The sequence below is a fragment of the Hemicordylus capensis genome, chromosome 6 (assembly GCF_027244095.1).
Source record: "Hemicordylus capensis ecotype Gifberg chromosome 6, rHemCap1.1.pri, whole genome shotgun sequence".
Lineage (NCBI taxonomy): Eukaryota > Metazoa > Chordata > Lepidosauria > Squamata > Cordylidae > Hemicordylus > Hemicordylus capensis.
This window is the reverse complement of record NC_069662.1, coordinates 81,000,938-81,024,481: the sequence shown is the minus strand read 5'-3', so window position 1 is coordinate 81,024,481 and position 23,544 is coordinate 81,000,938. Positions and strand designations below refer to the sequence as shown.

The following is a 23,544-nucleotide window of genomic DNA, read 5'->3' as shown; positions in this document are numbered from 1 at the left end:
TTTGAGCCTTTTAAATACATGGAGATTTCTCAATTGGGAGACTCCCTGAGAGGCTCCCTGTTAGAAGGGGCTCTCTCGGAGGTCGCAACGGTTCCCTCACTCACTGGGACCACAGCTGCGACTCTCCCTAAGGCGTCCGAAGCAGTGGTAGCTTCGGCTCCGATGGCAGCCCCTGTCACGGCTACTTTGCCGCCCAAAAAAGTGGCGAAGAAGACAAAGCACTTAAAGGACCAGGCGGGTCGAGAGAAAAAGAAAAAGTGTAAGCGCACCTCAGTGAGAGGTTGCAGCTGCAGGCAGTTTTGTGGGGTTTTTTGTTACGGTTTTTTTTGTTACGGCATGGTGTCCGGATTTTGTAGCATTTCAGATTTCAGATGTCTGGATAAGGGATACTCATCCTGTATTGCATTTTATATATGTTGGGAATTCTCTCTGGTAAGAGATACCCTTCTATTACAGCAGAGTGCACAGAGGCAAAACACAGCGGAGTCTGCCTAGGCATGCGTGTATGCTGAGAGTAAAAGAAACTTGGAGCCAGTTCATAGTTTCAAATCAATATAAGGAGTCTTTATTGGTGAACTCCATTCTAGATAGGAAAGTGGGGAGATAGGCTCTCTAATCTAGCTAGCTAGCTGGATGCAGAGGGATAGTTTCTGCATCGCTGCACACATGGTGCAGGGAGAGAGAAGCGTGGGTGTTGCAAGGGGGAAGAAAGGGAAAAGGAAGAGGAAGTGGCAAGGCAGGCAGGCAGGAAGTCCCTGAGAGTATCAATCTACATATTAAAGGGATAATGTTAGACCAGTAGAGAAGGGATGACCAATGTCTTGACCCCTCTAGCCCTCTGACTCACTAGTCTGTCCCCCTCTGCCACTGAGAAATTAGACAGAAATTAGCATTTGCAGAGTCCTTCACTTCCAGCAATATAAGCATACAAGTGAATTTTGGCCCGTTGAATAACGGGCGCTAGTAACGGCGCTCCTGGCCCCCCGCCGCCATTCCCCCTCCCTCCGCCGTCCGGCCGCCCTCCCAGCTCCTTTGTGTGTCCCCCCACCTTTAAGGGCCAAATCGGCCCAGGCACTTGCCCCCGCCAGGCCGGGGAGATGGAGGCTGGGACCGGGGGCGGAGCGGAGGCCATGTAACTTTTAAAAAAATTGCTTCTGCCACCGACGCCGCCGACCCTCCCTCCCAGCTGCCGAGTCCCCCTTACCCTGGCCGGCTGCTGTCGGCTGAAGGAAGTCCTTAATTTAAGAGGCAGAGAGGAGCTCGCAAGCAGAGCTTCTCTCTGTGCAAAGCCTCTTGCCAAACTGCCGCTTTGGGCGCAAGGGCTCCACCCCCGGCCCCCGGCCCGCCCCCGGCCTCCGTCTCTTTCGGCCGAGGCGGCGGCTGTGCCGCCGCCTCGGTCAGTTTCCCCCGCCGCCGCTTCTCCAGCGTCTTCGGGGCGGCTGCTTCTGGCCGCCCAAGATGGCTGCCGGGTGCCAGCGATCGTGTCTCCCGCACGGACACCAAGCGTTTTATTAGAGAGGATGGTACATTTTGAGTGCCCCATCTTGAAAATAATATCACAGAACTGCAAAAATTACAAAGGAAGGGCAACTAAAATGACCTAAAAAGGATTCGCTACAATTAATGGAGGATGGATATATCAACTGCTATTGGCCACTATAGATATCTAGAATTGCCATTCTGATAGACAGTGTGCCCTAATGCTGGAGACATCACTTCATGCCTTGCTTGTGAGTGCCCAGAAGCTCTTGGCTGGCAGTCATTGATGGGAAACAGAATGCTCAACTGGATGGATCTTGATCTGATCCAAGAATAATGCTTATGTTCTTGAGATAACAGTTTTCTTCCTCCAGCTGCTGCATTTTCCCTCCTGTTGTTTTGGGGGAAATAAACACAGTATTTTAGTTAATCGTCCAGAATGTACATTGATCACTACTGCTTTATGAGTGACTTCCCTTTTTTATTTGAATGAAGGTTTCATCGCAAGGAAGGGAAAGGCGTTAGCATAGGGAGATGGATAGTAAAAATAAAATTTAAACTGTGGCCCACATCTTCCGCAGCACTACAAGGGCAGGCGAAGGGCGGTGTGCTAGCAGAGCGACTGGAGAATAGCTGTGTTGAAGGCTTCTTCTGCAGCCCAGCATGAGTGGATGCAATTTTTGCATCTCTCTTTTCCCTCCAAAGGCCCTTTGACGCCAGGAATATGTACCTGAGTGACGTGCAACCTTTTGTATGAGCATTTGCAGAATGAACTTCTATCAGCTCCAATAACTGTTTCATAAATGATTGCTTTTAATACATGGGAGTAGTGTGTACACACCACCTTGTATGAAGATTCATACCCTTCAACATTATATAGATGAATAAAGAGATGCCCTTGGGTACTTACATAACTATTCTCATACCAGGAATTGCTGCCTGATTGCTTCTGCCCCCACTATTACAGATTGCTGAACATCTTTTAAACACTGCATATATTTACCCTGCAAAAGCTTGTCTTGCACTGCCTTCTGGGTGTGCTGGTATAATGACCATAACATTTCCCCTTTTAAAATAAACTTTGGAATATCAGAATAGACCTGGTCGTATTTTTTTCTATAGTAGTTGCACTGGAAATGCTTAGCAACATTTACTGTTTGTATTGGTATAGGTAGTTGCTGAAACATACTCTGTATGAGTATGCACATCTGAATAAAATAAGTAAGTAAGTAAATAATAATATAATAAAGCCTCCCCAAAAGGAAAAACAGAGGCTATAATTTACACAAGACAGGTATAGTCCATGAGCCAGGCCCACAAATTTTGACCTGGTACCATCTTTTGACATGGAGGTTGCTGGTTTGAATCCCCGCTGGTATGTTTCCCAGACTATGGGAAACACCTATATCGGGCAGCAGTGATATAGGAAGATGCTGAAAGGCATCATCCCATAATGTGCAGGATATGGCAATGGTAAACCGCTGTTGTATTCCACCAAAGACAACCACAGGGCTCTGTGGTCACCAGGAGTTGACACCAACTCGACAGCACACTTTGCCTTTTACCATCTCAAGGGGGCGGATGTTCACAGTAGTTTTTGGCAATGACTACCCTGCTAAAGATCTACTTCCAAATGATTAGGCTAAAATTTCAGCCATGCTTGCACAGAGGAAAGGGTTAGGGTAACAATGAACAAGCTGTTGTGCCCTCTCTCTTTGGAAGGCATTCCTGCCCATGTTCATTTCCTGACAACATCAATGGAATTTTATAGTCATTTTTGTGTTTTAAAGACTTTTAAAAGCTTTTAAAAGACCATTGCACATTTGCCTTCTGCAGGCCTGATGGTCAGGACAATAAAATAACACTGAAAGCTGCAAGTATTACAAGGCTATTTTCAATACTGCAAGTCTTACAATGCTATTTTTACAATGCTAATGCAATGCTATTTCCCATCTCTAGGGGAGTAGACCTTGTCAATTATCACAATGAACATTCATCCCTCCAGATGGTAATGGTGACCTCAGCTGGCTCATGTGTATGAGAAAATAGAGATTCTCCCTGGTAAATTGGGACAATTGGAGTATATGAGACAGCACACATGTTATCATGTGCATATGCCTTGGCAATTTCCTGCCTGCCAATGATACACATGCACAATCCTCCAATGTGATTCTAGTTTTTCCTCACTGCACTCCTGTCACGTCTGAGATAGCCCTAAAATAAACAGAGTAAGGATTCAGACATTTCTGAGGGTACCGCTGCTGCTGCTTATGATTTTATATACAGTAGTGGCATCCGTATACATACAGTAAAAAAGCAAGACCTGGCCCCCAGAATTATATAATCTAAAGTTAGGCAGGCAAGTGGAGAGACAAAGGTAACAAGGCATGAATTGAAAGCAAGTTGATGTATAAACATAAGCTTTGTTTCAGAAGACTAAACAGTCAAGTCAAAGGCTTAATGTTGGAAGTATGTTTTGACTGTGAGCTGGGTAGGAATAAATCAGCGGTACTGTATAGGTGTTCTAGGAAGTAATAACAGGCATAAGAGGTAGCAAGGGAGAACAGGCAGAGTTGTTTAAGAAAAGAGCAGCCTTAGGACAAGAGAGGGTGACAGGGCTGGAAATTTTATATACTGTACTACAACAAACCTAGTACTCTTAACGTAAAGTGTTGGTTCACTTCATACGTATTCAGAACTCGAGAACAACACCACATGCATGAGTGATTAGGCCGTCACAGATTAATGGTAATAACTCAGAGATAACTTTAATATTTCTTCAACACAATGTTTCAAAGGCTTTAGTTCACACATTCAACTAATAATAATCAAGTAGAAATTAACCAAGTGATGCACATGCATGGATGAACTAGCCCAAGGCTTTAGCCAATTCTGGCTTCCTGAGAATCACACTTGTATGCTATACACACACTTTAGAAAATACATTTGGTGGTTTTGTTCTCTCTTTAGTGTTGAGCTGCCATAATGTTGTTGCACTAGTGCAAGGACATTGTGCAGGAATGTTGTGCAAAGAAAGGAATATCCATTCCAGATGAGTTCTTGCATCTTGAAAGGTTGCAGAACAGTTTGCAGTATGGCCACATTGAGGCTGTTCACACAACTGAAAACTGGGTGTGTCTGGGTGCACTCCCAATTTTCAGTTGTGTGGGAGCAAACAAGTAGATAAGAGAAAACACGAGCTGGGTAGGACAGCTTTCCCTCCTACTTTGATCAAATGCTGGGTATGATGGCGCTGTCCTGCCCAGCTCTTGTCTCCCATACAATCACTTCTCCCTCCTCCTACCTACTTGTTTGCTCCCCCACAACCACAAATTGGGAACTCATACAGCTCCCAAACCTTGGTAGGACACTTGTCTTGCCCTGTTTGCGCTTGTGTGAACAGTCTCATTGTATATGGCCAAAAGAAAGTCTTCCATTAGCAGCTGCACAACATTGTGGAGCTCCACAATTTTGCATAATTCTTCACACCAGTGTGTGCAATTTATTTTGTTGTGTTAGTGCAACACTACTGGATGTCAGCCGTTATGTTTGAACTAAGGTGATCTGAAAGATCTATTGATGGTGCTAGATTTATGATGGTCCAGTCACACATGTGACATGTGAATCATTGCTTGCCATTGTAGTCGCCAAGTGACTATCACATATAGTATAAATAATGCTCGGCTGCAACCCTATACTCATTTACTTGGGAGTAAGCCCCTAGACACAGTGGACAACATCCAGACTAGTTAGTCATTACTGAGCACCATTGTCATCAATTAGACTGCAGGTTGGTAATGGAAGTCGTTCTCTAGGCATTTTGGCTTGCTTCTTCCTCTCTTCCCTTCCAGGCAATACTGCAAAATTCATTGGGGGAATGGCTGTGTTATTTTATTATCTTTTTAGGTACTCGGGATTGCATTTACCTTTTCTGCCATTCATTCTCTCAATCCCCCCTTCCCACAAATCCTCCTCTCCTGCAGCAAAATCCTCTTGCAATACAAGGGGTTTGATGTTAAAATCCCTTATTCTGTAGATGTAGTGTGTGTGTGTTTTTTAAACCAGTTGCCATTTGTGACTGGTTCCACCTCCCAAGGCTGCTGTTTCATGCCTCCCAAGGCTACTGGTAGCTTCCAAGGGTCTGGAAAACTGTAAATCTTCCCACCCCTGAATCACACAATTTAGTCATGATTGATTGATTGATTGATAAAATGCTGTCAAGTCAGTTTCGACTCTTAGCAACCACATAGATAGTAGGGATGGGTCCGAACCGGTCCGGAGGCCATTGTAAAGGCCTCCGGATCGTCTGGACCGGTCCAGACCTGGCCGGTTCGGGTTGAGGGGGTTCCTTTAAGAGCGGGGGAGGGGAGACGTTGGGGAGACGTGAAGCTCGCGCGCGGCGTGCATGTGCACAAAAGGCGTGTTGGAGCCTTTTGCATTGAAGAGCAAGAAGGGGTGGCAGGGAGGTATCCTGTCGCCCCAATTTTTACACTAAATACGAGCGCTGGAGGGGGCAAAGCGGCGGGAGGGGTAAGTAAACCCTCCCCCGCTCTTAAAGGAACCCACCCCACAGTGCCGGACCGCAGCTAATAGATACTCTCCAGGATGATCTGTCTTCAACTTGGCCTTTAAGGTCTCTCAGTGGTGCATGCACTGCTGTTGTAATCTAGTCCATCCACCTTGCTGCTGGTTGTCCTTTAAATTGAGTCCCTTTAATTTCAATGGGTCATGACTATTGTAGTTTGGATATTGCCCAGTGTGATCTACTTCTAAGTAAAAATGCATCCACCCTCATACACATACATCAAACTGAACCCGCTTGTAGATAAACACCATGGAGGACCTAGTCCTCAGAGTGGGGCTTTACAGTAGCCCTGCAATGGCCTTCCAGGTGAGGCCAGCCAGAAGATGCTCTTCCTCTCTGCTTTTTTGCAAAGGCTGTAAAGGCTATCTGCTTCAATTAGATTTTAGGGATGTGCACAGAACCACACCGGGTAGCTCAATGGCGGTGGGGAGTCGCACTGTAAGGGTGGGGGAGGGTGCACTTACCCCTCCCTCCACTTTCAAACTTCGAATTGCCCGGTTCTTGCACCTGTTCGGAGGCCCGTAAAAGGGCTTCTGGACAGGTTCGTGCACATCCCTATTAGATTTAGCCAAGACTGGCTGCTAACTCTTCCGGCAAGGTTGGATTACCATATTTACAAGAATCGCAGAGGACTCTGAATTTAAGACGATGCCCTTAAAAAGGGGGTTAAATAAATACCCCCTAAGAGGGGTTAAATACAGGTTATACCTGCATACTTGAAAGGAACAGGACTCTGAATTTAAGATGAAAATCCTGGTTTTTAACATAAAGAAACTGGGGGATGAGTCTTGGATTCAGTATATTTTCCAAGCGGCCGACAAGAGCGAATTTTATTTGTGTAGGTGGTTTGTACTTTTGAAACGCTGTGCACATTCTTGTTTGCTTGTCACATTGAGTTTGTTTCTATTATAGCTTCGAACGGAGCCTAAGCCTGTTTTTTGTCTATGCATGTCTGTATAAGGAAAGCGGGGGGGGGGAATGAAGAGTCCGTCGCACTTGCTTCCTGCTACTAACAAAACATTCCCGGGATGGGGGAACAGAAACGAAGAGCTCTGTTGGAACAGCAGGGCCCCTTTTTCCCGCCTTCATTTTCAGTTGCCCCAACGGGCGTAACTACTGCGCCGATAGCGGTTGGCCAAGCGGGGCGAAGGGAGGAGGGAGAGAGCACGACGAGGCCGGGAACGCGACGAGGACGCCCGGCTCACCCCCCCTCTCGCCTCCGTCGGTTTCTCTCTCTCTCTTTCTCCTCCCTCCCGACGCGAGCCTGAGACGAACCAGGGAAGGGCAGGGGCATGACGCTCACTCCACGGCGGCGGATCCGGAAGAGGCGGGCGGGAGTGTGTGGATGGACGGACGAGGCCGCCACCGGGGCCTGCCTGGCTAATTGACTGACTGGCTGGCTGCGGGGACGCGCGATGTGGGGGTGAGTGCGAGGCGGGGAGGAAGGCTCGGACCCTGGCTGGGAAGGGCAAACGGAGCAAGAAGGGCGGGTGAGCGGGAAGGTGAGGAGTCGCGCGGCGCGGCGGCTGGCGAGAAGCAGGGAGGGAGCCGCACAGCAGGCCTGGTCCCGGGTTGTGGCGCAGCGAGGCCGAGCCGGGTCGAGCGGGGTTGCTGGGAGGGAGCGGGGGCTGGGAGCGCTGTCGGCGAGAGGGGGAGGCCAACGGGCGGGCTTCAGTTGCGGAGGATGGCGGAGGAAGAGAGGCCCGACCGTTGCCGGCGCCGCTGCTGCTTAACTTCCCCGTCGGGCTTCCATTGTAGGCCCCTCACGCAGCAAAGATGATGGTCGAGGCGCTGGCGAGGTCCGCGGCAACCACCGGCTTTTCCTTCCTTCCTGTGTCTTCCCCACCCTTCTGAATCTTGTCATCGTCCTGAGAGGCCTCCTCGAATCTAACTTATCTCCACCCCCACCGCTTTTTTTCCTGCATCGTCGCTCAAGCACTGCTCAAGGCCCCCCCTCTCCCGATACACACTCTCATCTCCCCGCTCCCTATCTCTGTGTATACGTTCCCCCCCCTCGGTTTTGCTTGGTGGTTTTCCTCCAGAGGCACAGGCAGACCTTCCTCCGCCCAAGGCTCCGTGGCTGTTTAGCCCCCACCCCCACTCCCCGTTTTATTTGCTGTTGACGCCTTGTTCCCTATTCCAGTGGTTTGCCTTGGAAATTAATCCGTGTTAATGTGCTCTAAACATTCCCTCAACCAGGGTGGCTAAAGAGTGGCAAACCAGTAGAGTTCCCCATGTAATTTCCATGCATGCTTATTTTTGTAACTGGGAATATAAAACCTGGCCCCAGAGGTACCTCTTAATAGTGGTGATTCTCTTTATTTAGCAGAGGGAGAGAAACTGGCCTTATCCACCCCCAGCATGGCACCCCCCCCAACGTAGATTGTGAGCCCTTTGGGAACAGGGATCCATCTTTATTTATTTATTATTTCTCCTCTATGTAAACCACTTTGGAAATTTTTTTTGAAAAGCAGTGTATAAATATTGGATGTAGTAGTAGAGTGGGGGTGAACAAAGTGTAAATAAGTGTACACGACTTATTTTTGTGTATATAGTGCAGGTGACTCCCCCACCAAATTTCAACTCCTGTACTCGCTTCCTTTGATAATTTTCTTACAAACTCTAATCTACTTGCTGCTTTCTGTTAAGCTTCCCCCCAGTCACTTGATCATTCAATATCCTCCTTTTAAGTTCCACAACTCCATTACTGTCCATCATGGCTTGCCTTCCATTCTCTCTCTTTGCTGTCAGGCCTCAAAAACCTGTTCTCTCTGCTTTCTGAATCAAGTTTTAAAATACTTTTATTTATTCATTCATTTTTTACATTTTATATCCCGCTCTTCCTTCAAGGAGCCCAGTACTACATACTTAAGTTTCTCCTCACAACAACCCTGTGAATTAGGCTAGACTGAGAGAGAAGTGACTGGCCGAGTCACCCAGCAAGTATCATGACTGAATGGGGATTTGAACTCGGATCTCCCCGGTCCTAGTCCAGCAACCAGTACACCATGCTGCCGCTCAGCTTGCTTGCATCAACTATTGGTTGTCTTTTAATTGGGACCTTTTAGCCAAAAAACAGACCTCCCCTAAATATAGTTTTATGGGAGCTTCTCTCCCCTTTCCCCTTAATAGGTTTTCTCCCCATAAATTGCTAATACCCCAGCTGTGAATCTTTGTGCTATCTTTCTTTACTTTGTAATGGTCAACACATGTGTTGAGGAGAAGGAAAATACTTGTTCACAATAAGTTATGTGTTGATATGAGGAAGCAAGTACATCTCAAGCATAATTATTTTTCCTTGAATTTGGTAGTAATCCCCTTGAGTTAATCTCTGTGCAAGCAGTTATATTTTGAGACAGATAATCTTTCTTTATTTTAATCTTGATTTATTCTGCCAGATATGTTAATCAAGAGTGCTGGTTGAGAGAGGTGAGTGTTGTGCTGTGTGCTATTTTAGGATTATGTATTCTATCTTAAAATAGTTCACTCACCTTAGTAGCTTCTGGCAGAATTGTCCTTTAAAGTTTTTAATACACGCAGAGTACAAAGGGTATTTGACTATTGCACTAAAATTAGCTAGTACATGTGTTCCTCTCTCTGAGCATGGGGACATTTCATAGATTTAAAATAAATTTATAATAACTAATGCTTTGATTTCTGTGATATGAGAAATCAAAAGTGTATTTGCACTTTGGGGGAATTTTATGGCCTTCTGGAAGGGATTTGTTTTGAGGCTTCTTTTTTCCTGCATAATTCCTTGTATTGTGGTTTTATGACTGATTTGAATATACATATTTCAAAATGGCACTGATGATATTAGTTCTTGGCTGGATAAGAAGAACTTTTGTTATAGATCAGACATGGGCCTAGTTCAGATGTTGCATGGAGTTAGGATTGTAACCTGGTTTTGTACAGTGTCCCCTATGCTATAGAATGTGCTCAAGGGAAGTGGACATAAAGGGAGCAGTGGTTCTGCTTTGGAATCTGGTGATCCAGACTTATTCTAGCCACAATTTGTAGATAAACCAGCATTTGAAGTTTGATCCCAAGCTGGATTTTCCCATTTAAGACATCAGGACAAATCCTGGCTTGTTCGAAGTCAGAATAAAACTTCACCTTTCACATGCAAGGGGTGGAAGGAGCATCTGTGTCCAAGGGTAGGGAATGTTGCACACCGAGACCCCAATAATGACAGGACACATATAATTTGAAAGAACTAGGACCACGTAATTGATCAAATTTACAAATAACCTTCATTGAGGAACATACTAAATAGAGTATGGGTGCCACCCATGTGGGTCAGCTTCATAAGGAGGACTGCGCACAACGGTCCAAGAACTGGGTGTTGATTCAGCCTGGCTCCAAGTCCGGACATCATCACAAATGCAAGGTTTTATTCCTGCTGAGGGGAGGCCAGCCTGCCCCACCTGACCCAGCCACAAAACATTGAGTGATAGGCCCAGCCAGTCTCTGAGTAGGGGCAGATCCCAGCCCAAGGGCTGCAAAACTTGCAAGGGCTGTTCCTCGGCTTCCCATTCACATTAATTAGTCCTCCGGTCAAACACCAGTACGAAACAACCTACCTCAACCCGCACTCTCCTGAAAAATGACCAAACATCCTAAACAGTGAAACCCTACCAGGAGAAGTAAGCGAAAAAAGGCCACCCCCAAAGCCAATCGGGTGTGTCCCAAAAAATTCCTACTTGGCCCCAAAAAGGTGACCAGATAACCCTCATTGAAATGGGATGGGTGGGCAGGTGCCTTGCCCCAGAGCAACTGAGAAAGAGCGAAGGGAGCTGGCTGCTTATGCAGCTGCTCCCCCACTCCCGTTGGCCGGCCACCATCACATGCTGGGGAAACAAATAGAAGCCCCTGTGCCCATCCATGGGGCTGTGTGTGGCCCCTGCTTTATCGTGAAGTGCAGTAGTGGGGAGCAGTTTTGTGTGAAACCAGGATTTAGTTAAATTTCTAGACTCCCCGGTTCTTGGGATTTGTCAAGCCCTATCTTGGGCCAGGTTCAAATGTAACACTGAGCCATAGGTTAGTAGTGCTATAAGAATGACCCTTTTGCAAGCTGTGTGCTCATTTGCTTCCTCCCTCCTCTCTTGGTTTGACCCTGGTTTTCACTAGCCACAATCTTAGACTTAATGAGGAATGTAGTTTGTTCGAAAGGGAAAGAGAAAACTTTTAATCATTCACAGAGGAACAGAAGGAAAAATGGGCCTCTTGGAGCCTCTTTTCATGATGTCAAACCAGGTCATTGGTACTAATACTATACTTGGGCAATTTAAGATACAATGTAACCTCTTATATGTAGCACTTTATTTTACAGGCATGCTTGAAATTCTTCCTACTCCTTTTTTGAAAATAGTATAGTTTGACATCATGGTCAAGTCCTGGTTATGTTAATACTCGGTGCAAGCATGTTAATACTTGGTGCAGTTTGTAGTTATGAGGTTATTCTTCAATTTCCAGGTTGTGCTTCTGTATTAAAATATATCTGTGTGTGTTGGTGCCTTTTGGAAAAGAATGGAATCAGAATCTCAATCTTCACTAGAAGTTAATTACTTTGGAAGATGTGTACTTGGAATTATGTCTGCTTCAAGTGGGACTGTGCTCATTTGTAGCTAATTTATGCTTAGAAATGGAAACAATAATATTGCAATTTTGATTATTAGGGTACCACCTTCCTAGCCAAAGGTATAAGCTAGCATGTGCTATTCTGCTGCCTATAAGGGGATAAGACAGTGGTATAAAGTCTTGAACAACCCCCTCCCCCAAAGGGGGGGATTTAGCAGCCAGACTATGAATACTTACATTACTGGGCTTAATGACGGACATTATTTTTTTAAAAAAAATCATATTTATATACTGCCTGATATCTATCTATCTATCTGTCTATTGGCATGTATGTAAACCAAGTTACAACAATTAAAACACTTTCAAAGAATAAAAGCAATACACAGAATAAAACAAAACAATTTCAGAGAATAAAACAATCAGTTTAAAACTAGCTTAACCTGCACAGAGCATCTGTGTGCTAGTACTTGAATGTTCCCCTCACCTCTTGCCCCAGTCCCCCACACAGAGATCTCCCCTCCCTCACCTGAGCCGCACTCCTGCTCCTCCTCAGTCTGGTTGCTTCCATCCCCCTCACCCCACTTGGTCATTCCTCCATCCCTTTACTCCACCCCCCTCCCTCACCCCTCTTGGTCACAGCTGCGGCGTTGCTGGCACCTATCGTCCAAGTTGCAGCCCCCTAGCCCCAGAGACCTCCTCACCCAAGCCTTGCCCTCCCCACAGGAGCAGCAGCAACGGTTGACCAGGTCCTTTCTCACTGCCACCATGGCCGCTCGATCCCCTCAGGCCACTGACAGGCCCGGGCCCATCCCTTGCCTGCCTCCCGCCCTCCACTAATGACCTTTGTAGCCCCAAACAGCAGCTGTGCTTGACTGGGCCCTTCCTTGCTGCAAATAGGCGCCACGATGGCCGCTCGTTCCCCTCAGGCCACTGACAGGCTTGAGCCCAACCCTCGCCCTTCATTCTTTCTCTCCCCTTCTATTTTCCTCTCTCTCCTCTGCTCACTCTTCCCTTCTGTCTTTGTTCCCCTCCCTCCCACCTTTCTTTCTTTCTCTCTTTCTCTCTTTCTCTCTCTCTCTCTCTCCCTCTCCCCCTCCCTCCCTCCCTCCCTCCCTCCCTCCCTCCCCCCCTGAGTTAACAGAGCTTGTTTCCTCATCTAATTCACACAAGGGCAGCCTCCTTCTCCTGAAGGGGCTCTTTCCTCCCTCACAACCACTCTCTTCACAGACCCCTGCCTGCTATCCTTCTCTCTCTCTCTCTCTCTCTCTCTCTCTCTCTCTCTCTCTCTATATATATATATGTGTGTGTGTGTGTGTGTGTGTGTGTATGTAAAAATATTCCTCTCTTCTACAATCAAGAACGTCTTCCAGCCAGTAACAGTTGCACTCCAATTGACCTACAGGTGAAACTCGGAAAATTAGAATATCGTGCAAAAGTCCATTAATTTCAGTAATACAAATTAAAAGGTGAAACTGATATATGAGACAGACGCATTACATGCAAAGCGAGATAAGTCAAGCCTTAATTTGTTATCATTGTGATGATCATGGCGTACAGCTCATGAAAACCCCAAATCCACAATCTCAGAAAATTAGAATATTACATGGAACCAAGAAGACAAGGATTGAAGAATAGAACAATATTGGACCTCTGAAAAGTATAAGCATGCATATGTATTCAGTACTTGGTTTGGGCCCCTTTTGCAGCAATTACTGCCTCAATGCGGCGTGGCATGGATGCTATCAGCCTGTGGCACTGATGAGGTACTATGGAAGACCAGGATGCTTCATTAGCGGCCTTCAGCAATTCTGCATTGTTTGGTCTCATGTCTCTCATCCTTCTCTTGGCAATGCCCCATAGATTCTCTATGGGGTCAGGTCAGGCGAGTTTGCTGGCCAATCAAGCACAGTACACTGTATACTTTTCAGAGGTCCGATATTGTTCTATTCTTCAATCCTTGTCTTCTTGGTTCCATGTAATATTCTAATTTTCTGAGATTGTGGATTTGGGGTTTTCATGAGCTGTACGCCATCATCATCACAATTATAACAAATTAAGGCTTGACTTATCTTGCTTTGCATGTAATGCGTCTGTCTCATATATCAGTTTCACCTTTTAATTTGCATTACTGAAATTAATGGACTTTTGCACGATATTCTAATTTTCTGAGTTTCACCTGTAAACCATCACAGGCTCCTCCTCCTTATCTGCATATGGATCCCCACTGCCCAGTCACCACAGTGCCACAGGCTCCTCCTCCCTATCTGCATATGGAACCACTGCCCAATCACCATGGTGCTTCTGCTCACAAACTCTTGTGAGAGCTGCCGTGCATAGGATTAGCGACGGGTACGTCTAAGAGAAATAAATAAATAGATTAGTTTTAATTAGAAGCCTGAGAAAACAGGTGTGTCTTAAGTGTCTTTTTAAAAAACAGTCAGAGCTGGAGAAGCTCTTATTTTGACATGGAGTGCATTCCAAAGCCCTCAGGCAGCCACAGAGAAGGCCTGGCCCTGAGCTGCCACCAGACGAGCTGGTGGCAACCATAACCAACCTCCCCAGACGATCTTAATAGGCAGTATGGTTTATGACAAGAGAGGTAAGAACATAAGACCAGACCTCCTGGATCAGGCCCAAGGCCCATCTAGTTCAGCATCCTGCCTCGCACAGTGGCCCACCAGATGCCGCTGGAAGCCACAGGCAGGAGTTGAGGGCATGCCCTCTCTCTTGCCATTACTCCCCTGCAACTGGTACTCAGAGGCATCCTCCCTTTGAGGCTGGAGATGGCATATAGCCCTCAAACTAGTAGCCCTTGATAGACATCTCCTCCATGAAGTTATCTAAACCTCTCTTAAAGCCATCCAGGTTGTTGGTTGTCACCACATCCTGTGGCAGAGAGTTCCACAAGTGGATCACATGTCGTGTGAAAAAGTACTTCCGTTTGTTGGTCCTAGACCTCCTGGCAATCAATTTCATGGAGTAACCCCTGTTTCTAGTGGTGTGTGAGAGGGAAAAGAATTTCTCTTTCTCCACACTATGCATGATTGTATAGACCTCTATCATGTCTCCCAGCAGTCATCTTTTTTCTAAACTAAAAAGCCCCAGGTGTTGTGGTCTTGCCTCATAAGAAAGGTGCTCTAGGACCCTGAACATCTTGGTTGCCCTCTTCTGTACCTTTTCCAGTTCAACAATGTCCTTTTTAAAGATGTGGTGACCAGAATTGTACGCAGTACTCCAAGTGTGGTCTCACCATAGTTTTGTATAAGGGCATTATAATATTAGCTGTTTTATTTTCAATCCCTTTCCTAATGATCCCTAGCATGGAATTTGCCTTTTTCACAGCTGCGGCACATTGAGTCGACACTTTCAACGAGCTGTCCACCACGACCCCAAGATCCCTCTCCTGGTCAGTCACCAACAGCTCAGATCCCATCAGCATATACTGAAGTTGGGGTTTTTCATCCCAATGTGCATTACCTTACACTTGCTAACATTGAAGCTCATTTGTCATTTTGTCACCCACTCCCCCAGTCTGGAGAGATCCTTTTGGAGCTCCTCACAATCAGTTTTGGATTTCACTACCCAAAAGAGTTTGGTGTCATCTGCAAATTTGGTCACCTCGCTACTTACCCCTGTTTCTAGATCATTTATGAATAAATTAAAAAGCACCCGTCCCAGTACAGATCCCTGGGGGACCACACTTCTTACTTCCCTCCATTGTGAAAACTCTCCATTTACACCTACCCTCTGTTTCCTGTCTTTCATCCGGTTAGCAATCCACACATGTACTTGTCCCCTTATCCCATGACCACTAAGTTTCCTCAGGAGTCTTTGATGAGGAACTTTCTCAAAAGCTTTTTGGAAGTCCAGGTATACTATGTCAGCTGGATCACCTTGATCCACACACTTGTTGACACTCTCAAAGAACTCCAAAAGGTTCATTAGGCAAGATTTACCTTTGCGGAAGCCATGCTGGCTCACTCCCAGCAGGGCCTGTTCTTCTAGGTGCTTTACAATTTTATCCTTGAAGATGCTTTCTATCAATTTGCCTGGAACAGATGTTAGACTAACCGGCCTGTAATTTCCCGGATCACCCCTGGATCCTTTTTTGAAAATCGGTGTTACATTTGCTACTTTCCAGTCCTCTGGTACAGAGCCTGATTTCAGGGATAAGTTATATATTTTTGCAAGAAGGTCGGCAATTTCCCATTTGAGTTTTTTGAGGACTCTTGGATGGATGCCATCTGGCCCTGGTGATTTGTTAGCTTTCAGTTTTTCCAGACAGTTTAGAACATCATCTCTTGTCACTTCAATCTAACTCCGCTCTCTAGCCTCCATCCCTAAAAAGCCTGGTTCAGGAACAGGTATATGCTCAGTATCCTCTGCCGTGAAGACAGACGCAAAGAACTTATTCAGCTTCTCTGCAACCTCCATATCCTCCTTAATAATCCCTTTCACTCCCTCATTGTCTAATGGTCTAACCGCCTCCCTGGCAGGTTTCCTGCATCTGATGTATTTAAAGAAGTTTTTGTTATTCCCCTTGATATTTTTGGCTAAATGTTCCTCAAACACTTTTTTTGCCTTTCTTATTGTCACCTTGCATTTCTTTTGCCACAGTTTGTGTTCCTTTCTATTCTCTTCATTTGGACAGACCTTCCAATTTTGGAAGGAAGTATGGCTTCCTTGACAGTACCTGTTAGCCATGCTGGCATCCTCCTGGACTTAGTGGTACCTTAGCTCCTTTTGGGTATACAATCTAACTGGGCTTCTAGTATTGTGGTTTTGAGTAAACTCCATGCACTCTGGAGCGAAGTGAGTCTCCTGATTTTCCCTTTCAGCTTTCTTTTCACCATACTCCTCATTTTGGAGAAGTTTGGAGAAGTTTCCTCTTCTGAAATTCAAATGTCTGTGTTAGACTTCCTTGGTGATTCTCTCCCTGCATGTATGCTGAATTTGATGGCACTGTGGTCACTGTTCCCTAAAGGGTCGATGACACCGACATCACGCACCAGATCCTGGGTGGCACTCAGAATTAGGTCCAAGGTTGCCTTCTCTCTGGTTGGTTCCAAGACCAACTGTTCTAGGGCACAGTCATTTAGCGTAACTAGAAATTTGACCTCTTTGTCCTGACCTGACTGTGAATTTACCCAGTTTGTGTGTGGGTAGTTGAAGTCACCCATAATTACAGCCCTTCCTCTCCTTGACGCCTCCCTGATTTCCTCCTGCAACTCCCAGTCACTGTCGGTGTTTTGATCCGGAGGGTGATAGCACATCCCCAGTAGCACGTTCCCTTTCAGGCCTTGTATTGTCACCCACAGGGTTTCTGTGGTGGACTCCAGTCCACCTAGGTTTTGTAGCGTGTTAGAGGTGCTCTCTTAAATGAACCTAAGCTGTTCAGGGCTGTATAGGTAATGATCAGGACTTCGTAATTTGCTCGGAAACATAGCAGCAGCCAGTGTAATTCGTTCAGAATCTGTGTGTTATGGTCCATTCGGATTTATGAGGAGAGCTGATCTTGTGGTAGCAAGCATGACTTGTCCCCTTAGCTAAGCAGAGTCCACCCTGGTTGCATATTAAAGGGAGACTAGAAGTGTGAGCACTATAAGAGATTCTCTTCAGGATGGAGCCACTCTTGGAAGAGCAGAAGGTTCCAAGTTCCCTCCCTGGCTTCTGCAAGATCGGGCTGAGAGAGATTCTTGCCTGCAGCCTTGGAGAAGCTGCTGCCAGTCTTTGAAGACAATGCTGAGCTAGATAGACCAATGGTCTGACTCAGTATGTGGCAGCTTCCTATGTCCCAGAGACCAACTTGGTCACTGCATTCTGGACCAGCTGCAGTTTCCGGACTATGTACAAAGGCAGCCCCACATGGAGTGCATTACAGTAGTCAAGCCAGGAGGTAACCATCATATGTACTACTGTTCTAATGTGTCAGTCTGGGCGTGTCCTCAACCAAGGTGGTCAGCTAGAAGTTCCTGGGCCAGGCTTCAGAGATAGGGAAGGGGGTTATTGGCACCCAAGTCGTCCTCCTAGGCAGCTCCATCCTGGACTGGCTCCTCACCAGGAGACCACAGCCCTCTCTCCCATTCTGCCACCACATCACTGGCTGTGCCATATTTAAAGGCAGCTTCACAATCTGAACACCCGAGCCCCACCCTTTCTGGATCCTCCGTGTACTTTATTTATGCATCCATTATGCAGAGGGGGAGAAGGAAAAAAATGGGACAGTGGGAGCCTGCAGAACACCAAATCATATTCTTGTGGTGCTAAACGTAAACAGGTTTAGTCTTGGGTCTAAAGGACATCTTATTCTTTGGGCCAATTCAGACATAACACCAAACTGCAAGTAGGTGTACTTGAGCTAGAGCTGAGAATTTCACCACACACAATCCAGGAAGTGAAGTTTGGTTACCTCCACCTGCTGCCTAGAGTCTTCCCTCCTCCTCCCTAGTCGTCCCAGGCTCAATCCCAGTACTCGTGGCATTGCTTGAATTGCCAGACCGTGGGCATGGTGTCAGCAAAATACTGAGGCATGGACCATTGGCTACAGCGTTAGCAGGGGCGTGATATAAGGATTCCCTTATATCTTATCTGGCGGCTGTCTTTGACAGGGCAGAGACAAATTAACCCTACCCTTTCCTCCCAACTAACACACGGTTCCAGTCCAAGGCTGAAACTGTTTCTTTTGTGTATGAAACTGGAAACTGTGTGTGAATTTATCTGGCCGACTGCCCCCCCCCCCCGATTTTAAAAATAAATAAATAACAGAACCCAGATAAATATGACGAAAGCTTCATATGCCCTCGTTCTGGTGGGATTAGGGGGAAATCCCGTCTCCTACGCTGCACCACTTCCAACCAGCCCTCCCTTGGTCCCACAAACCCACTTCCCCCGAACCTATCCACTTTAAAGGTGGTTCTTTGTCCATTTAGCAGGGAATATAAAGCAAGCAAGCAGACTTTGGGCTTTCATCCCTCCCCTGTGCCCTTATGCCCATTTCTGATTCTGTGCCTTTTGATGAGGAAAATCTAGCAACAAGACATACCTATTTCCAGGCAGCGAAAGGAGGAGTGAAGTGACGAGTTGCTAGGCAGCAGAAGGCGGAGCATTCACTCTGAGAAACAGCCAGCAAGAGACGTGGGCTGCCTAGAGCTGGCCCATTTCAGAGTTGCTTAGAGCCTCCAAAGGGAGGAGCTTTGCGGGAGGAGCTTCAGCATGAACCCCAGGTTATGGAGGTGCTGAATTTGAATTACATGATGGGGCCAGCAGACCTGTGGTTGCAGCAGCCTAACCAGCTTGAAACCAGGGATCAAATTGAGATTTTGTGGCACTAACAGAACCGTGTTTGGGAAGAAATCCCACATTTGGATGGTCAGAAATGCCTCGAGTAGACTTAATCATGGTTTGGCATTATGTCCAAATTGGGCCTTTTACTGCTCAGTGCACTGGAATTTCTTGGTAAAAAAATGATTTTGTGATAGAAATGTGTTTATAATGTTGTTTTTTAATCTGTAATGGCTGCTCAGCATCTTCAGCTAACTATATGAAAGCATCTGGTTGGTAAAGACCACCAGATAAAAATGAGATATTTTTTGAGTGAGAGAAACTGTTAATGCTTTTCTCTTACGCTTTACTGACTTTTTTCTGTGGCTGCTTGGCTACTCTTAAGTATCAATTCCTTTTGATAATTTTAATATTGTTTTGCCCAAACCTGCTTGGCGAAATGTTACTTGATTTGTTACAAGCTGCTGTTGTGTTGATTTAAAAATTAATATTTACCTGTTTTTTATTTTGGCTTTTTATTTTTATGTTGGATGAATTTTTGGGATTATTTTGTGCAAATGATTACATTGATTATAAGCGTAGTTGAAGCTACTAACTGGGCTAATTGGGAAATTGAGAGAGTTGTGTTAAGCAAGATCCTAAATATACTGTCAAGTAGGTGCGGGCTGGTGTCTGACTCATTGTATATGAATTCAAAGAGAGAGTCATGAAATAGGATCACAAACAAAACTGGGGCCAGAGAATTTTTTTCTTAAACTTCAGTGCTGATGTTTGCTATATGTGTTGTTCCTGTAGTCAGATGAGTTCTTGTTTATGTGTTGTTCCTGTATTCAGATGAGTTCTTGTTTACAAAACATACATACAAATAAGAAATGACACATATTAAAAAACTTAGTCTGTTTTCTTATGTGTAGCAATGAAATGCAGACAACTGGATCTAATCGGATTCTTTGACCTTGAAAGTTTATGCACATCTCCTCCCAGCTCTTGTTTACTCTGCTTCTGAAGGAAGCAGAAAAAGATATCATTGTCTTGCCACCTTTGTCCTATAATATAGTTAGGATAGATTCAGTGGTTCCTCTAATTTTTTTCCCATCTCTGCGTGGAATGAGTTTTGTTCTGGGCAGCACTATGAAGGCACTGTGTGCGCATATGCATTCAGGGTGAGGCCTTCCTAATTCAACCTGAGCGGGGTCTAAAATCAACTGAGCGAACATCATAAAACTTGTGCGCACATGTATGCCTTAGAGGAAACAGTGGATGGATTTCTTTTTAAAGAAGTATTGGTCAATCATATTAATTTTAATTGATTGATTAAATTATTGATTGATTAAATCTAGATAAATATGCATTTTAATAAAGCAGTGGCAATAAGCGGGGAAAAAACCCTTATGCCTTGATTTTAGAGGGAGCATGAATGTGTAACAGCAGATGCTGTGTTAGAATAGGCATTCCCTCCTATGGGGAGATAGAAGGGGGAATACCTCTGCAGTTCTGTAATAACTTGTATAAAGAATAATACACTTGCAAATAAATGTTTTGCCTGATTGATTGGGGTTAACTTTTTAAAAACTTTAAATGACTAAAAGTCCTAAAATCATTTAACTAATGAATCAACCAACTAGTCGTATAATATATAATACTTAATTTGTTTGCTGTGCCGCCTTTTAACACTAACTGAATATAGAATTTTTGTTCCAATTATTTTTTTAATATGGCGGGAATCCAGCATAAAAGCAGCCCTGCAGGATCAGGCCCAAGGCCTATCTAGTCCAGCATCCTGTTTTACACAGTGGCCCACCAGATGCCTCTGGGGAGCCCACAGGCAAGAGGTATGTACATGCCCTCTCTCCTGCTGTTGCTCCCCTACAACTGGTATTGAGAGGCATTGTGCCTCTGAGGCTGGAGATGGCCCATAGACACCAGGCTAGTAGCCATTGATAGACATGTCCTGCATGAATTTGTCGAATCCCCCTTTAAAGCCACCCAAGCTAGTGGCCATCATGTTTCTGGTCCTGTGGTATACTAGTGTTAATATCAATTTTTGCTGTGCTTGCACCTTTCACATAGTTAGCCCACCTGAATGGTTATTGAAGGAACCAATCAATTTCTTAAGGTTTACCTATACAAAACACATGGCCTGTCCGATTAAGTGTGCATACTTCGAGCCTCTGTGAGGACTCAGTGGGAGCTGTTGCACAACCACTCTAGTTCTCTAGCATGTGCAATGTTGTGTAAGAGTGTAACATCAGAGCACTGCTTTCACTTCAGAAACATTCTGTCAAAGCAGCAACGTGTTTCTCCTTTTATAGAGTGCTCCTGGAGCATGGGCAATGCTTGGAAGTATTAGGGTTCTTGGGCAGCAGCAAGTGTGCTAGAGGATTGGGGGAATTGAGTGGGGGCTCCCTCTGCACCCCACAGAGGCTCAAAGCACATGCTTTGTAAAATGTCAACCAGGGTGTTCTGGTAGAGTGGGATGTTGTCGCATTCAAGGCTGTAGGAAACCTAGGAGAAATGGTATGGGTGAAGGGGTGAATGAACAGTGACACATAAAATTAATGAAGAGAGAATAAAAAATACTTTCACACATTCTTTGTCTTAATATACCTATAAAGCACACATGAGTGTGCAAAAGAAAACTATGGTTGAAATCTTTGCCATCATACAGTTGGGGTGCAGGCATGGAGATAAAAGGTAAAACTGGGTTCCCCCTGCCCCCCTTCATAGTTAGGAAAATAGGAAGCTGTGATATACTGAGTAGGACCATAGGTCCATCTAGCTCAGTATTGTCTTCACAGACTGGCAGCGGCTGCTCCAAGGTTGCAGGCAGGAATCTCTCTCAGCCCTATCTTGGAACGGGTGCCCTCATACTAGGGAATTGGAACGTTCCCCTTCTCGTAATCAGGTTAGTAAACCTGTATGTCATTTATGCAATGCTCCTGCATAGGAATAGGGAGGGAAAACGCGACCAAGAGGTTCACGCAGATGAGACAGTAAATCTCTTCTGGAAAAGTTTGTATGGTTATGTGCAAAAAGACAAGAGTATCTCTTCTAAACAGCAATGGGACAAATTGTGGAAATGGATGTTGGACGTAACCCCCCCGATTACCTGATGTGCCTTGAAATCCCCGACCCCCGAGTTACAGTATTACCTGCATATACTTCATAACCTTGTGGGTTTCCAAATCCTTGTGTGTAAATCTTTGTAGATATATCATGTACAAACAACCACTTTGTATATAATTGTGCTTTGGCAACGTACTGTATGCTTTGTTGGTTCAATAAAAAAAATCTTGTCCTATCTTGGAGAAGCCAGGGAGGGAACTTGGAACCTTCTGCTCTTCCCAGAGCGGCTCCATCCCCTAAGGGGAATATCTTACAGTGCTCACACTTGTAGTCTCACATTCATATGCAACCAGGGCAGACTCTGCTTAGCTTAGGGGACAAGTCATGCTTGCTACCACAAGACCAGCTCTCCTTTCTGTCCAATGTTTTGCTTGTTTTTTGGAAGGGAAATAAAGGTATTTCAGGAACACTTCTTTGAAAATACTGCTTTTCCCAGACATTCAGTTCAGCTGTATCATTTGAAGGGTACACTAAACTATGCTTTAGTGCTATCAGAACAAGCACCAGTGAGTTCTGGGCTTGTGTCCTTTTGGTTTATGATGTCCCACAGGGTTCGGTCCTATCCCTTGTGCTGTTTAACATCTGCATGAAACTGCTGAGTGAAGTCACCCATGTTTTTCAGACTGGGTATCACCAACTGGCGGATGATACCCAGCTGTACGCATGTTGATACTATCTGCCATGGAGTGGCTGCAGGTGCACTGAACAGGTGTGCAGAATTGGGTGATGGGATGAGGGTGAGCAAGAGTGTAGGAATCAGAATTATCTGCCCTCAAAGGAGTCTGTTTCTAAACAGCGTGAAACCCTGTTTTGTGTGTGCCCCTAGTGAGATCTAAGGAATCCTATTTGATACTGATCTTGAATATTAATAATATTAATAATAATTAATAATTCAGTTTCTATACTGCCCTTCCAAAAATGGCTCAGGGCGGTTTACAAAGAGAAATAACAAACAAATAAGATGGCTCCCTGTCCCCAAAGGGCTCACAATCTAAAAAGAAACATAAGACACACACCAGCAACAGTCACTAAAAGTACTGTGCTGGGGGTGGATAGGGCCAGTTACTCTCCCCCTGCTAAATAAAGAGAATCACCACGGTAAAAGGTGCCTCTTTGCCCAGTTAGCAGGGGAAAGACTGCAAGTCACACACATTCCCTTCAACTGTACTGGTAAAACAAACTTTAGCCCCTGTCCAGTAACTTGAATAGTAAAGCTGTTTTATAGTGCTTGTTTTAAACAATTCAGTAGAGCCACAAATGTGAGCCCTAATGTTCTTTGGTTTGAATATTAAGAGCTTGTAAACTTAGAACAGTGAGAAAGATCAAGTGTATGTATACAATGGGCAAATTATAAAATGGTGTACCATTCCAAACTTGTTTCCATGTTGGCAAATATACCTTTCTTAATAGAATAAGATGTATTAAATATTTTGATTCTGTGTATACTGGGTATGGCTATTCAATTCCCCAACTTTAGAACTTAATACATTGTC

General features: G+C 45.2%; 1 protein-coding gene across 2 annotated transcripts in view; it reads left to right on the top strand.

The window, feature by feature from the left end:
* Positions 1-7,207: 7,207 nt before the first annotated feature.
* CUL1 (cullin 1) overlaps positions 7,208-23,544 on the top strand; it is a 107,237-nt gene continuing 90,900 nt past the window's right edge. The window contains exon 1 of one of the 2 annotated variants that reach the window (XM_053265739.1): positions 7,208-7,487. The gene's annotated coding sequence lies outside the window, so the exon portion shown is untranslated. Of the gene's footprint in view, positions 7,567-23,544 lie in introns of both variants that reach the window. The other variant, XM_053265740.1, reaches the window with a different exon arrangement.